The sequence below is a fragment of the Cervus canadensis genome, chromosome 32 (assembly GCF_019320065.1).
Source record: "Cervus canadensis isolate Bull #8, Minnesota chromosome 32, ASM1932006v1, whole genome shotgun sequence".
In the NCBI taxonomy this organism is placed as follows: Eukaryota; Metazoa; Chordata; class Mammalia; order Artiodactyla; family Cervidae; genus Cervus; species Cervus canadensis.
Window position 1 is genome coordinate 11,785,531 of NC_057417.1, and position 16,896 is coordinate 11,802,426.

Here is a 16,896-nt window from a genome sequence, read left to right on the forward strand (position 1 = left end):
CAGAAGGCTGTGAGCATGTGAGGTGGCACCCAGAGTGTATGTGGATAAAAACTCTTTCCACCTTGAGAGATGCAGGTTTTCATATTTAGTTCTGTGTTTGGCTGTGCCAGGTCTTAGCAAGTGAACTCTTTGTAGCAGCGTGTAGGATCTAGCTTCCCAACCAGGGATTGATCCCAGACCCCCTATATTGGGAACTCAGAGTCTTAGCCACTGTATCATCAGGGAAGTACCAACAGATGTAATTTTTAAAAGGAAGTTGAGGGCTTCCCTGGCAACTCAGTGGTAAAGAATACACCTGCCAATGCAGGAGACGCAGGTTTGATTCCTGGTCTGGGAAGATTCCCACATGCGTTGGAGCATCTAAGCCCGTGAGCAACAACTATTGAGCCTGCCCTCTACAGCTGGGCACCACCGCTCCTGAGCCCACGCGCCCTAGGACCTGGGTTCCGCAACAAGAGACGCCACTGCAATGAGCAGCCTGCACGCTGCAACTAGAGAGTAGCCCCCACTTGCCTCAACTAGAGAAACGCCCATGCACAACGAAGACCCAGCACCGCCAAATATAAATAAGTAAGGAGTGTGAAAGGAAAGGAAGGTACAAAATGTGACCCTCAACCCTAAGAGCACGTGGAATCACTTGGGGAGCTCCAAAAACCTGCCAATACTGGTACCCACCAAAGTAATTAAATGATTGTTTCTTAGGGTGGGGCCAAGGCATGGGTTTTGTTTTCTGTTTTGTTTCATAAGGACATTCCAGTGATTCTAACATGCAACCAGAGGTGAGCGTCACCAGCCTGGGCCGGTGGTTTCAAACATCAGCTTGCATCAGCATCACCTGGGGGACTTGTTAAAACAGGTTGCTGGTCCCCACCCCGAGAGTTCCTGATTCACAGGGAGCAGGGTGGGCCTGAGATTCTGCATTTCTAGCAAGATCCCAGATGCTGCTGATGCTGCTGGGCAGAGACCACTTTCTGAGAGCTTCTGTTCTAGAGCAGTACTTTCAACCAAGAGTGATTTTTCCCCTCCTCCCTGGGGACAGTAGTCAGTGAACGGAGACATTTTTGCTTTTGCACAAACGGGAGGATACTGCTGGTATCTAGTGGGTAAAGGCCAGGGATGTGACTTAAACATCTTATAGTGCATAGCACGGCACTCATCTCCCACAGCAAAGAATTATCTGGCACTAAATATCAATCATGCCCAAGCTGCACAGCCCCAGTCTAAGTTAGACAGTGATTTGGAAGCCACTCACAGTGGTGCTAATGGTAAAGCCCCCACCTGCCAATGCAGGAGACGTAAGAGACTGGGGTTCGATCCCTGGGTCGTGAAGATCCCCTGGAGAAGGAAATGGCAACCCACTCCAGTCTTCTTGCCTGGAGAGTTCCATGGACAGAAGAGCCTGGTGGGCTACAATCTATAGGTCACAAAGAGTTGGACACAACTGAAGTGATTAGCACACACGTTGGGAATATGATGCTTTGGGTCCAGATGAACTTGGCATTGGGAGCCTGGGTGGAGACAGAGATGCCCAGATCTTGCTAAGAGCATGCGTGGTGCATGGTATCTGAAGTCAGGTCAGTTTGTTTCTGTTTGTTAATCTATTGTCCACCCTCTGGCTCTGTGACCTTGGGCAAGTTCCCTACCCTCTCTGAGCCTGGGCCAATTATCTATAAATGAGGATCATTTCCATATACAGCATTGCTGTGAGAAGTAAGAAGTCTGTGAAAAAAAAACTTTATAAATGTTAAATACTTGACAAATTGGAGTGCAAGTCAAAACGACAGTTGTTTCTCAGCAGACTCCTGTGTCTCTGTCTGTCTTTCTGTGGCAGGAAGGTAGTCTCCCAGAGGCTACTCCAGAAAACTCCCAACAAAACCCTCCTGGGTCCCTGAAGCCTGGAAAGTAAATATGCTCTGGACCTACAAGTCCTTCCATGAAATATGAGGCTGCTTGGACATTAGTCTGTACCTGGCCTTCACCTGCCCTCATTTGTTTAACAAGCTCAGCACCTCCGAGTCAGGCAGCGAGCTTGTGGAGTCTAATTAATATTCTCTAAGCTTCCTTCACACTCCCTTCTTTTATGATTTTGCCACATCCACCTTCCACCTGTCCTATTACTCACATAGTTTTTTCATTGCAATAGACTCGCTTTCAGTTTTACTTAAGTCAATTTTATTTTGAAAGTCATTTTGCATCGCTGCCAGAAGTGGAGATCTTGCTCTCCTTTCTGTAGAAACAGCAGCCACGCAGAGGAATCGGTGAAATCACAGCATGCAACATGCATGTGTGCTGGGTCGCTTCAGTCATGCCTGACTCTTTGCGACCCCATGGACTTAGCCTGCCAGGCTCCTCTGTCCATGGGATTCTCCAGGCAAGAATACTGGAGTGGGTTGCCATGCCCTCCTCCAGGGGATCTTCCCGACCCAGGGATCGAATCCGGGTCTCTTGTGTCTCCTGCATTGGCAGGTGGGTTCTTTACCCCTAGTGCCACCTGGGAAGCCCCAGAAATCACAACAGTGGTCTTCAGTACCAGTGGTTCCTTCTCTTTCCTGCCAGAGATGCCAGTCCTACGGGCAGATCTCTCCTTGTTGGGAGAGGGAGCTCACTCCCTTTCAGTTCGGTTCAGTCGCTTAGTCGTGTCCGGCTCCTTGCGACCCCATGGACAGCAGCACACCAGGCTTCCCTGTCCATCACCAACTCCCAGAGTTTACCTGAACTCATGTCCATCAAGTTGGTGATGCCATCTAAACATCTGATCCTCTGTCATCCCCTTCTCCTCCTGGCCTCAAGCTTTCCCAGCATCAGGGTCTTTTCCAATGAGTCAGTTCTTCACATCAGGTGGCCAAAGTATTGAAGTTTCAGCTTCAGCATCAGTCCTTCCAGTGAATATTCAGACTGATTTCCTTCAGGATTGACTGGTTGGATCTCCTTGCAGTCCAAGGGACTCTCAAGAGTCTTCTCCAACACCACAGTTCAAAAGCATCAATTCTTTGGTGCTCAGCTTTCTTTATTGTCCACCTCTCACATCCATACACGACTACAGGAAAAACCATAGCCTTGACTAGACGGATCTTTGTTGGCAAAGTAATGTCTCTACTTTTTCATATGCTGTCTAGATTGGTCATAGCTTTTCTTCCAAGGTGCAAGCATCTTTTAATTTGCATCACTCCCCTTACTGTTAAGGAAAGGTTTGCATTGATCTGAGACTCCCTTGGTGGGCTGGCTATAATCAGAAGGGCTGGATGAGAATTGAAAAGGGAATCTCTTACCTACTGTTAGTGTCGTGTGGTGTCCTGTGTGGGGGCCATGTCAGCCTTCCCTTGGGAGACACACCAGCTCTGAAGTCCTCAATGGCAGGTCAAGATCAGTTCCTGCCCCTCCTCCACAGATTCCCTCCACCCGCACCCCCATCGGGGGAACAGTTACAGGCTTCAGTGCATTGGCCAGGGCTCCAGAGTCACCCCACACACATGCAGCTGGCTTTTCCACTGTCGAGCTACATCACCGTCTTTTGCCTGAGCTCTAGTTTTTAGTCCTTTCAGCATGCCTCGGAGGTGAGCACTCATTGATAGATGAGGAAACAGAGGCAGGGAGCAGTCAAATGACCTGTGAGTAAGTGGTGGGTTCAGGATGTAGAACCAGGTTGAGAGCCCCTGCATGGAATGACTGGGTTCAGTCCTGCAGTATGAGTTACTCAAAAAGTAAGTTCCTAAAAATGAGGTTACCATTAGATTGCAACTGACTTGAAGTTCTCAGTGGCCAGTGGGAAAAGGAGCTAGCCAACTATTTGGGAGAGAAATCAAGCCAGCCCAAGCTGAGTGTGTAACCAGTTCTTTAATATGAAGGCAAAGAAATAAGAATGAGGAAGAAGCAAACAAAGAGAAAAGCCTAGGCTCAAAAAGTGGGTTTGGAGGAGTAGCAGGACTTGAGAAGCAAAGCTACATCGCCAGATTATACTCAGTGACCACGTGTCCAAAATGCCCGGGTAGCTCCTTTGCTGTGCCGTATGCGCTTGGCCACTCAGTTCTGCCCGACTCTTTGCAACCACATGGACTGTAATCGGCCACCAGGCTCCTCTGTCCATGGGGATTCTCCAGGCGAGAATGCTGGAGTGGGTTGCCATGCCCTCCTCCAGGGGATCTTCCCAACCCGGGGATCGAACTCAGATCTCCCGCACCGCAGGCAGATTATTTACCATCTGAGCCCAACCAGAAAACACTTTCATTAAACCATGGGGTCACGGGAATTTGAACAAAATTAAACTGAAAAAAGAGAAATAAAGCTACCATGGGACTTCCCTGGCAGTCCAGTGGTTAAGACTATGCTCTCCCAATTCAAGATGAACAGGTTCAATCCCTGGTTGGGGTACTAAAGATCCTACATGCTGCATGTATGGTATGGCCAAAAAAATAAATTAATTTTGAAAAATTAAGTTATGATATGATCCAGCAATTCCACTTCTGGGTCTGTACTGAAAAGAATTGAAAACAAGGTCTCAAAGAGGTATCTAAACACCTGTGTTCATAGCAGCTTTATTCACAAAGAGCCAAAAATTGGAAGCAACCCAGCTGTCTACTGACAGATGAATGGATGAACAAAATGTGAAGCATACACACAGTGGAGTATCATTCAGCTTTAAAGAGGAAAGAGATTCTGCCACATGCTACAACATTTTGCTACATGAAAGAAGCCAGTTGTAAAGAGAAGGAATATATGATCCCACTGATATGAGGCACCTCGAGGTGTCAGATTCGTAGGGACAGGAAGCAGAATGGTGGGTACTGGAGGCTGTTCTGTGCTCAGTCGCTCCAGCCATGTCTGACTCTTTGGGACCCCATGGACTGTAACCTGCCAGGCTCCTCTGTCCATGGGAGTCTCCAGGTGTGAATACGGAAGTGGGTGGCCATGCCCTCCTCCAGGGGATCCCCCCAACCCAGGGACTGAACCCACATTTCTTATGCCTCCTGCACTGGCAGGAAGGGTTTTCACCACTATCGGCACCTGGGAAGCCCTACTAGAGGCCAAGAGAGGGGAATGGGGAGTTAGTGTTCAATGGGTATAAAGTTTCAGTGTTGCAGGATGGAAAAGGGGGTGGTGATGGTTGCACAACAACGTGAAGGTACTTAACACTACTGGACTATATGCTCAAAAGTGACTAAAGTGGTGAATTTTATGTTATGTGTATTTTACCATTTTTTTTTTTTAAGAAATGCAGGATGCTTGGTGGACCTGCAGAAGGGGGTACAAAGACGGGATGGGGGGAGGGGTCAGGGATGGCTTCTCCTGATCTCCAAAGGGCATGGCCTGGCCAGCTTTATCCTAGGACTTATGCTTTCAGCTTCCCAACTCTGCGATCCCTGCACAGTATCTCCTCCTTCACTTCCCAGCAGGTCAGGCAGCCCCAGGGTTGGAGGGATGGTCAGGCACTTGCCCAGCTCCTCCCAGGGAGACCTGGGGCTCCTGAGCAAGAAGAAGTGGAGCCCAGCCCCCAGCCAGTTCACATGCGTGGAGACCCTCGTGTGCAACAGTTTAGGCGTGAGTCTTCCACTTCAGCTCCCCCCAGGCCCTGAACGGACGGAGCTATCTGGCTTAATCCATCAGCCTAAATCATTCATTCACGGAGGGCTTCTCCCCTGAGCTTAGCTCTGTGCCAGGACAAGGAGGCTAGGAGATATAAAACCTTGACCTTGGCTCGTGGGGAGCTGCCAGCTATCAAGAAAGCCAACTTGATGTGGTGTATGCAAGGGAGATGATTCGGCCTCGAGAGAGAAGGAAACCTTGCCGTTGCAACAGCGTGGATGGAACTTGAGGATCTTGTGCTGAGTGACACAAGCCAGACAAGCACAGACATTGCATGACACCACTTGGACGTGGAATCTTTTCATGAAAGTTAAACTTTGGAAAGAGAGAATAGGAAAATGGTCACCAGAGACTGGGGGCTAGAGAGAAGAGAACAGATTGTCAAAGGACACACACTTGCAGCAATAAAATGAATAAGATCTGAGACTACAGCTGACAACACTGTGTTGTACAAGGGAAAGTTACTTAGCAGAATGTAAATGTTTTCACCCCCTAAATAAATAAGTGAGGTGATGATGTGTCAATTAACTAGATGGGGGAAATCATTTCACAGTGTATATGTATATCAAATCACCCCAGTGTACACTTTAAATATCTTACAATTTTATATGTTAGGCTTCAGTAAAGCTGAACAATGAAGGAAGATCGGGAGAAAGAACCAACAACCAGCCCTGTCTCAAGAGACTTGTTGTTCAGTCACTCGGTCACGTCCAACTCTTTGTGACATCGTGGACCGCAGCACGCCAGCCTTCCCTGTCCCTCACTATCTCCCAGAGTTTGCTCAAACTCATGCCCATTGAGTCATGGACATGGTGATGCCATCCATCCACCTCATCCTCTGTCGTCCCCTTCTCCTCCTGCTCTCAATCTTTCCCCTCAATTTTTCCCAGCACCAGGGTCTTTTCCAGTGAGTTGGATGTTCGCATCAGGTGGCCAAAGTTCTGGAGCTTCAGCTTCATTATCAGCCCTTCCAATGAATATTCAGGGTTGATTGCCTTTAGGATGGACTAGTTTGATCTCCTTGCTGTCCAAGGGACTCTCAAGAGTTTTCTCTAGCACCACAGTTCGAAATCATCAATTCTTCAGCATTCAGCCTTCTTTATGGTCCAGCTCTCACATCCATACATTACTAATGGAAAAACCATAGTTTTGACTAGATGGACCTTTGTTGGCAAAGTGTCATCTCTGCTTTTTAATACTGTCTCTAAGTTTGTCATAGCTTTTCTTCTAAAGAGCAAGCATCTTTTAATTTCATGGCTATAGCCACTGTCTGCAGTGATTTTGGAGCCCAAGAAAATAAAGTCTGTCACTTTGTTTTCTATTCAGTGATGCTAATTCCGTGATCAGGCTAGAGTTCCAGACTATGGGAATGTTACCTCCTCATCTGCTAGAATAAAGCATGGGTTTGTCTCCGATCCAGCCCTCTGCAGAGAGGGTAACTCGTCATCAGTTATTCAGTGCCTCGCAGCCTCAGAACCCTCCCCCCATGGTGAGATGGGGGTAATAATCATGGTGTCTGCTTCCTAGACCTCAGGGAAATTAAGTAATGAGATCATGTGTACATAGTGCTTAGGGCTCAGTATGCCTCAGACATTATTATTGCTCTGGAAGTCTTGGGGACCAAGGAAGGGAAATGACTGGCCCACGGCCCCATGGCTGGTTCACAGCGGTAGCAAGATTTGGATCCAGACACGTGGCCCTGCAGCCTTTTTGAAATCCCTTGAGAGCAGAGGGCTTCTCTCAAGTTCTCATCACCATAAACCAGCTTTGAAACTTCCCAGTGAGAAAAAAAAAAAGCCTCTTGGCCCGAGTCTGGTAAAGCACCTAGAACCTGCCAGGCTTTCTCCTCTGAAGCCCCGACTCCTGCTCAATGCAGCCTTCTGGTGTGCAAACATGCCCCACCCATGAGCACCACCCAGCGGGCTCAGCGGCAGATTGGTCATCCTCACTATTTTTAAAAAATCTTATTGTGCTTTGGCAAGAACACTTAATGTGAGACCTACCCTCTTAACACAGTTTAAGTGCACATTCCGGTACTGTAGGCTGCGGGTGCAGCATTGTTCTCAGGTCTCTAGCGCTTGTTCACTGGGTTCATCTGAAACTCGATGCCCGTGGGTGGTAATTCCCTATTTCCCGAACCCTCAGCCTCTGGCCACCACATTTCCACTCTTTGACCCTATGAGTTAGACATGTGAGGTCACTCACATGAGGGGATCATGCCGGATGTGTCTTTCTGGGACCGGTTTATTTAACTCAGCGCGTGTCCTCAACGTTCATTCTGGTGGGAGTGCAAAATGGTGCAGCCACCGTGGAGAGCAGTATGGAGGCTCCTCAAAAAATTAAAAATAGAGCTACCTGTGACTAACCCACTTTACAGAGGAAGAACTGACGATCAGAGAGCTGTCTTTTCATAGTCCTTTCCTTGAAGAGACAGAACTGGAGGTGGTTCTGAGCCGTGGAGCCCGCCCCCTCCCTAGGGCAGGGGCCTGAGTGTGCTCCTGACCCAAATCCTATTTGCAACACAGCCTCATCTCCACTCCTCCCCAAGATCCAGCCACCCTTATAATTTGGAACCAAGTCAGAAAGCTCCCCTTGCAACAGCTCAAAGAGGCCCCTTCAGAACATAAATAGAATTGCGGGCTTTGTTGGTGGAATAACTATTCCAGTCAGGAGGCTCCTTCGTTTTGCCTTTGTTATTAGTTATGATCGAGACAGATGCTGCAGAGGGAGATTCCGGGTGTGGGTGTTTATTTGCAGCAGTGAGCTCCCAGGTATGCACAGCCCCGAGAGGCCGTGTGGCCTTGGGGTAGGGTGCTAGAGCTGAGTCCAGTGGTTACAACAAACTTGATCCTGGACAGCCAAACCGAAATGGCGACAGTAACACTGGCAGTGTTGATAGCTATTCTAACGGACACAGACATCCACGTGAGACAGACTCTGTGAGGATAATGTACCCATTTTACAGATGAGAGAACTGAGGCTTGGAGAGGTGGTTTAACTGCTCCAAGGTCACACAGATCTGCCTGATCAGAAGCCATGCTCTTAACCACTGTAGCTCACTGTCTTCTCCCAGATCATATCCCTAAAGGGAACCACAAGCATAATCATTACCAACATGTCCACATTTGCACAGCACATTGATCCTTGCAGAGTACCTTCATCTTCACCATCTCTTTAAAGCCCAAGGGTTGCATCGCCCTTATTTGACCCATGGCAATAAAAACAGAGCTTGGGTAACAGGCCGAAGCTGGCACAGCTAGTTACTGGGCAGAGGCCTCCATGAACGCTTGTCCTTGGCCTCCCCACCTGCATGGCAAAAATATACTTGATATGCCTCCCCACAACCCTGCCTTTTTAACATTTGTCTGAAGTCAGCTTCTCCCGCTGCCTCTAATCACTCTGATTCTTCCACTTATTTTCTGTTTTATGCCACAGGAATCTGATTACATTGTTAAATTCACTGCTTTTTTTAGGAACCGGGCAATGTTTGGATTTCAGTCTGTAAAGACACACATAGCTCTGACCACACGTCATTTTTATCTGTCCTGCAGCTGAGAAAAAGCCAACCGATAGGCTTCTAGGAAGAGATTTTCATCTTTTGGAAATGAGGACAATTTAATGGAGCATAGTGGCAATAATAGGGCTTGGATTAGACAGACCAGCTCCATTTCTAGCTCAGCCAACTCCTAACCGGGACGTCTCTGAACTTCAGCTACCTTCGCCATATCAGAGGAAGATAATAACCCTTTTCCCATAGAAGTTTGGATGGAAATAAAAAAAATCATGCACAGAAGTGGCTTAATATATAGCTGGCATGTTCAGTAAACAGTTAAAATTAGAATTATCAATAAGCATCTCCTTTATTGTTAGGTTGGCTGATAAAAGTTATCCATCTTACAAAATGTAGTTAACACAGAAAAGCATAAGGAAGACATGAAAACTGTCCTGCCACCATCCGACCTTCTGTTAATATTTGGGGGCAGGTCTTTTCATTGTTATGGATTGCATTGAAGGACTTCTGTTTCGCTTAATATGTTATAGATAATGTTCTGTATCAACAAGAATTACTGTGACCTTTGGATCAATTCCTATTTTGGACCATTATAAACACCATGGAGATGGAGGCCTCAGGACCTTTGCATTTGCTCTGCCAGCTGCCCAGAATCCTCCTCCATCTGTGATAACTAAATGACTCACTCCCTCAGTTCAGTCTGAGCTTGTTCAAGTATATCCACTTCACATCAGCCTACATTTGGCCACCATGGCCAAATAATCTGCGCACTGCCCCCCCACAACATGATTAAATTTTTTCTTCATATTCTATATCACCATTTGCAATTGTATTCTCTGTTTGCTTGCTTTTTAAAAAATTAGAGTATCATTGCTTTATGGGCTTCCTGGGTGGTACTAGTGGTTAAGAACCCACTTGCTCATGCAGGAGATGTAAGAAACTTAGTTTCCATCCCTGGGTTAGGAAGATCCCCTGGAGGAGGGCAAGGCAACCCACTCCAGTATTCTTGTCTGGAGAATCCCTTGGACAGAGGAGCCTGGCGGGCTGCAGTCCATGGGGTCGCACAGAGTGGGACGTGGCGGAAGTGCCTTAGCACGCACTCACATAGTTACTTTACAGTGTTGGTGCTGGTTTCTCCTGTACAATAAAGTAAATCAGCCATAAGTGTCTGTATATCCCCTCCCTCTTGGGCCTCCCCCATTCCCCCCATCCAGGTCAGCGCAGAGCTGAGCTCCCCGTGCCTGCGGCAAGTTCCCGCTGGCTGTCTATTTCACACGTGGTGGTGTACCTATGTCAGCGCTACCTTCTCAGTCCATCCCACCTTCCTTCTCCCTGCCGTGTCTACACGCCCAGTCTCTGTCTGCGTCTCTACTCCCAGGCGGCAGCTGGGTTCACCTGTACCATTTGTCTAGATTCCACATATATGCGTTAGTACACGATATTTGTGTTTCTCTTTCTGACTTACTTCACTCTGTATATTTGCTTACTTTTCTGTTGGCTTTCTACTCCACTCACCTAAGCAGCTTTCAGGAAAGGACTCTGTCGTGTCCAGTGAGCACAGAGGAGATGCTGAATGGGTGACTAAATGAACAAAGAGAATCCTACACATGGATGTGTGTGCGTGCTCAGCCATGCCCGACTCTTTGTAACCCCATGATCTGTAGCCCCCAGGCAGGAATACTGGAGTGGGTTGCCATTTCCTTCTCCAGGGGAGTTTCCCGACCCAGGGATGGAACCCAAGTCTCCTGCATCGCCTGCATTGGCAGGCAGATTCTTTACCACTAGCGCCACCTGGGAAACCCTCTATAACATGGAAAGAAAGAAAGAAAGTGAAGTCACTCAGTCGTGTCCCACTCTTTGCGACCCCATGGACTGTAACCTACCAGGATCCTCTGTCCATGGGATTTTCCAGGCAGGAGTACTGGAGTGGGTTGCATATACACGGAGACACGCATATTTGCCTTCTTCCCCCGGGATAGATTCTTAGGAGCGAAATTACTGGGTCGAGGGACCTGCATGTGTAACACTGTAATACTTGTTGCCACATCACTCTGGCCAGGCTCTGCCGGCTCCTACTCCCTCCAGCGGGTGGGAAAGAGCCCCTCCCCAGTTCCTCCCCGGTTCCTAACCCTTCTGGGAAGCTCACCACAGCCCACTGCCGATCCCACTCCTGGTGGCGGAGGCCGGCAGCTTTCCAAGACCGCAGTCCCGGAAGCGGTGACCAGAGTTGAGGAGGCCCACTCCGCCTGGTCTCTGGGATGGTTTCCTGTCTCCTCGGCAACGCCGTGTCCGAGCAGCTTGCTGGAAAGGTTGATGCGGGAGCCAGGGCTGTTGGGCAAAAATAAGAAGCTGGTGACTGGCAACGGGCCCAGAATGCCGTGAACCTCAGCCCCTTTTAATGCCCTCCCTGCCCCCCGCTGCAACACGGGGCAGAAAACTCGCCCATTCACGCTCCCTTGTTTATTCGGCAAAATGCATCAGGGTCCTCCCATGTGACAGCGTGGGGATCATTGCCATCGTGGTCGTGGAGCCAGCCTGTGAATGTCGCACCACTTTCAGTGGGTCCCTGGGCCTCGCCCTCTTTCTTCATCTCTGGGCTCATGAGACTACAGGGCTGGTCAGGGGACAGGCGAGGGGAAAGTGTGTAAAGAATGGAAGTAGTCTGGGGGGGAGGGCACCAGGCCGTGTTTCTGGCCTGGGGGCATTTTTTGATTCTGAAATTCTGGAACTTTCGTTGGCCTTTGGTTTTAAGACTAGTTACAACACTCTGGGGTCAAGTGGATCCAGCTTTTCCGGTGGAGAAGCTGTTTTTGTCTGTGTGTCTCTGTCTGTGCCCGCGGTTCTTTGTGGGTCTCTCTGTATATTTCTTTCCCATATATGTGGGAGGAGGAGGTCCTCCTGTCTCTCTGCTTTTCCCTGGATTTGTGTGTGCCTGCCTCCATCTCTCATCCCCATCGCCATCTCTCTGTCTCTTTTCTGTGGATATTTTTGTCTTTCTCACCCACCCTTAATGCCCGGAATAGCTGGCTTTCCTGGTGCCTCAGATGATAAAGAATCTGCCTGTAATGTGGGAGACCCAGGTTCCTGGGTCAGGAAGATCCCCTAGAGGAGGGCACGGCAACCCACTCCAGTATTCTTGTTGGAGAACTCCATGGACAAGGAGCCTGGCAGGCTACAGTCCCTGGGGTCCACAGAGTCAGACATAACTGAAGTGACTTAGCATGCACGCATGCAGAGCTCTGGGGTTTTGTTCCCCCTTCTCTTTGCTCCTCCCCAGACCGACTGTCTGACCCAAGGATGACTTTAGACTGTTTATGCCCAGGAGGCTCTGCAGCCAGTGTTTGATTCCCCAGGTCTTCTCCCCCTTCTCCAGAAAGGAAGCACCCTTGATCATGTCTCTCTGTGAATGAGCTCTGCTTTCTAAAAACCCCCAAAGAAAAATTACAAAAGGCTTTTCTCAACACCAACACTCAAGTCCCTTTAGAGACCAGGGGTCTTCACGCTCTTCCTCCCATAACCTGCTCATCAGTACAGCAGAGGGCGGGTGGAAGGAGCAGGGCTGGATTTGGGTTCACACTTTGGCCTCTGTCCTCCCTTACCATGTGACCTGGGAAATGCACTGACCTCTCTAAGTCTCGAGAATGACAGTGTTTTCCTCTCAGAGCCAACCCAGAGCTAACAACCCACACATAGCCCCTGGCACCAGCACTCAGGAGACATCAGCTCCTCTGGACCAGAGCAGCCTGCCTCCAGAATGGATTCACTCGCTCACTCATTCAACAACAGGGCAAGAGACATCCCTGGCTGGAGAGCATGGCTGTTTCCAAAGGCCCCAGGAGCCTCCCTTGCTAGGAGCTCCAGGTCATTGTTACCCAGAAACCCTGGGGCAGAGATGAGCAGTATTATCTGAGTGCCAGCAGGAACCCCTACAGAGTGGAATTCCTGTGAAACAGAGTGTCCAGACCACATTGAAACCTTTGAAACATCACCCAAAGAAATTCAGGTAGAAAAAAGTGACATGAATAGCCATTGTTTTTAATCTCCCTCCCTTTGTTCGATAAAGAGTCTCTGAGGGAGGTGAAGAGAGGTTACAGCCGGCCCTGCCGTGACCTGTGCACTGCCTTTGGGCTGCAGTTGTGAGAAAGAGAATATAAGCTTTTCTCTTATTATCTTTTTACTTTGGAGTCTCACATTCCTTAATCCACTCATAATCCATGTGTGAAGACAGGCTCATGTCCCATATGCTTTTGTGCTCAAAGTTTTGTCCTAGACTGGCAAGTGGGAGGGTTGAAGGGTTCTGGGTGGTTGGATATATGGATGGATGGGTGAATTAATGAATGGGTGGATGGATGAATGAAATGGATAGGTTATTGTGTGAGTGTCTAAAGGGACATGATTCTTCCAGGCACACTTCTCCTGTACCACCACCAGGAAAGGCGAACGTATTTGTGAGTGGTTTGAAGAGAAGAATAGAGGGAGGATAGGATATCTCTGTGGTTGATGCCTAGCTTGTCTTCAACCAGAGCCAAGATGGTAATTATCCCCAGGATTAAATTTCCTGATGGAACAGTCAGGAGCCAAAGAGGGTAGGACATCAGGAGAGCATGGGGAAATGGGTACAGAAGTTTTGAGCTAAACTCTCTGAGATCTCCTCTGTCTCTGCGGGCCTACTGTTCACTACTTCCCCACCCTCCAAGGGCACACATCTTTCATAAAGCAATTGAACATTGTCTTCCATGTATCCTAGTTGGCTGCGAGCTCCTCAAGGGAGGAGTTTTTCCTCCAATTTTATTTTTCTAGTACCTAGCATAGTATGTGGCATGTAGTATGTGAATGTGTGTGTACTTAGCTGCTTCAGTCATGTCCAACTCTATGTGACCCTATGGACTGCAGCCTACCAGATGCCTCTGTCCATGGGATTCTCCAGTCAAGAACACTGGAGTGGGTTACCATTCTCTTTTCCATTTGGGAATGTTTATAACAATTCTGCTTAGTTAACGAGGTACCTTGTGAATTAGTTATTGCAAGTAGATAGGCATGCACTGGAGGACTGTCAGAGGCATTGCAGAGAAAATTCCTGTATCATGTGGGAGGCTAACTCTAGGTGGCCAATAAGGATACATCTCATCCATCCATCCTTCCACTCAACCATCATCCTCCAAGCAAACCATCCATGCATGCACTCTTCCAACCATCTAATGATCAACTCTCTGATCCACGCAGTGTTAACTTAGCCTATACTGCATTAATATTGCGTGGATCAGAGAGTTGATCATTAGATGGTTGGAAGAGTGCAAGCGTGGATGATTTGCTTGGAGGATAATGGGTGATTGGATGCATGGATGGATGGATGGATGGATGGTTTTTCTGGGAGGATGATAAGGCATTGAATGTTTTACTAGGTGGATAGTTAAATGGTTTGTTGGATGAGTGGTTGAATTTGAACGGATGGATGAATGAATGGACGGATGGATGGTTGAATGAAAAGATGTCACCTTATTGGCTACCTGGAGTCCCACATAACACAGGAATCCTCTCTGCGATACTTCCGACAGTCTTCGAGTACATGCCTATCTATCTGCAATAACTAATTTACAGGATATTTCATTAAGCAGAATTGTTATTAACATTTACAAATTCTGGGCATGGTAACGTAGTCTATATTACTGGTTAAGGGCATAAGCTTTGGAAACAGACCTGGGTTTGAATCTCAGCTTAATTAAAGCAGTGGGACCTTGAACAAATAAATCCCTTGGCCTCTCTAAGCTGTGGTTTCCTCATTTGCAAAACAGAGATAATGGCCCTACCTTGCAGGGTTGTTATGAGGATTAAATGAAATAATTAATGGTAAGGGCTGCTCAATGCTCAAGAAGAGGTAATTGTTACGGTACTAAAATGTACCCTCCTGTAACTTTTGTTTTCACCAAAACCAGCTATGTGCCAGATATTGTTAATAATGTTGTGTATTCAGTGACAAATATTCTGAAATAGTCCCTCATCTTTTGCAGTTGAGTTCTAATTGGGGGTCCAGACAATAAAATATATATATATATATATATAATTCCAGACAGTATTAATGCAATGCAGAAAATTGAAATAGGTCGAGATAAAAGAGTGATGTGGTTGGTAGGGGGCAGGTGGCCTGATTGTGACCTGTGAACTAGTGGCAAGAAGAGGTATACAGAGATCGAGGGAGAGGGTGTCCCCGGGGGCAGGAATGGCCATGGAAAGGTTCTGAGGCAAAGACAGCCTTGCTCAAGGAAAAAACAAAAGGTCAGGGGTCAAGGTCGATGGTGGGGGAGTCAGGGTGCAGGGGTCTGCAGTCATAACTGTGGGAGGCAGGGCCGCGGGCCGTGGAGTCTGTACCACGTGATGAGGACACAGACCACCCTCATCTCATCCCCATCCCATCCTCTGGGGCAACACAGAAGGAGCCACACTCGTGTGGTGGCCATTCAGCTTCTCAACGACAGCTGACGGGCTCCCCGTCTCCTGACCTCCAGGCTGAACAGTCCGGGTTCTCAGCTTTCCTAGTTGGTATTCAGAGACACCTGCAGCCTCTATGTGCTGAGTCCCATAAACCTAAAACCTGCAAGAAATCAGGTTAGACCCAAAGGAAATTCGGCTCAGGAAAGCCGGGAGATTTCTGGTTGGGATTATAATGAACTGAACCAGTAAGCTGTGTTCCTCCCTGAAACCTTGCCCCTGGGGCATTTGCAAGGCTTCTTTGAGGCTGCTTCCAAGGATAAAGGGGGCTTCCTCAATGGCTCAGTAGTAAAGAATCTGCCTGCAATGCAAGAGACACGGGTTCCATCCCTGAGTGGGGAAGATCCCCTGGAGAAGGGCTTGGCAACCCACTCCCGTATTCTTGCCTGGAGAACCCCATGGACAGAGGAGCCCGGCGGGCTGCAGTCCATAGGATCGCAGAGTCAGACGCGACTGAAGTGACTGAGCACACACACACCAGGATAAAAGACGTCTGGAACCATTTATCTAGGAGCATCTGGTGTAGGATCTGGGCTTTCAAAGAAGAATAAGCAATGATGGTGGCTGATCTCCCAGGCTGATCCAGGAGCTCAGGTGGGGTCACAAGGATCTATACCCTCCCTCTCACTCAGCAGTTTCCCTCTGCATTGCCTTTCCTCTCCATGGGGGATAAAATGGCTCTTAGAATCTTCAAGTTTCATGGACTTTGAGACTCTTATCTAGTTCCAACAACAGTCTGGAATTCTGTCTTCCTGGCTAAATAGCTTAGTTAACTCTGAACCTTACCTCCTGTGTCCTGACTGGCCAAGTCTAAGTCCTGTGACCACCCCTGAAATTGATAATAGATAGAGACCCTCTCCTTCCACACAGAGAATGGGGGAGGTTGATGCCCCTCAAAATACTGGGTGATAAATTTCTCATTAGGCACGATGGATAAATTCTAGAGATCTGCTATGCAACATGGTGCTTATGAGAGAGTCAATTCCCTAGTCGGTTGGTAAGAAATCTGGGGTCCCCGAGGAGGAGAAAGGAATCTGGGGCTCTCAAGGAGAGAGAGTTGTCCCAGGCTCTCAAGGAGGAGAAAAGGACAATTTTTTTTTTTCCTACATTGCTTTGTCTTAGTCTATATAACAGTGTATCTTGCTCAAGGCCAGGTTTCTCCTTAACCTTCTGACTAATCTTGTTATCTTAAGACTTGTATACTGTGGGAGTGGGTCTGGTAAGACTTTTCTATTGTTAGTTCTAATCTTGTTAATTTCAGATGTGGTTGTGGGAGTGGGTCTGATGAAAGTATATAAGGCCTTGCTAAGACTAGCAAG

The 16,896-nt window shown here is 48.1% G+C and overlaps 1 protein-coding gene across 3 annotated transcripts in view; it reads left to right on the forward strand.

Moving 5' to 3' along the window:
• The window catches only part of XYLT1 (xylosyltransferase 1), a 343,232-nt gene that overhangs the window by 234,955 nt on the left and 91,381 nt on the right, over nucleotides 1–16,896 (forward strand). The gene's annotated exons all lie outside the window — the stretch shown is intronic.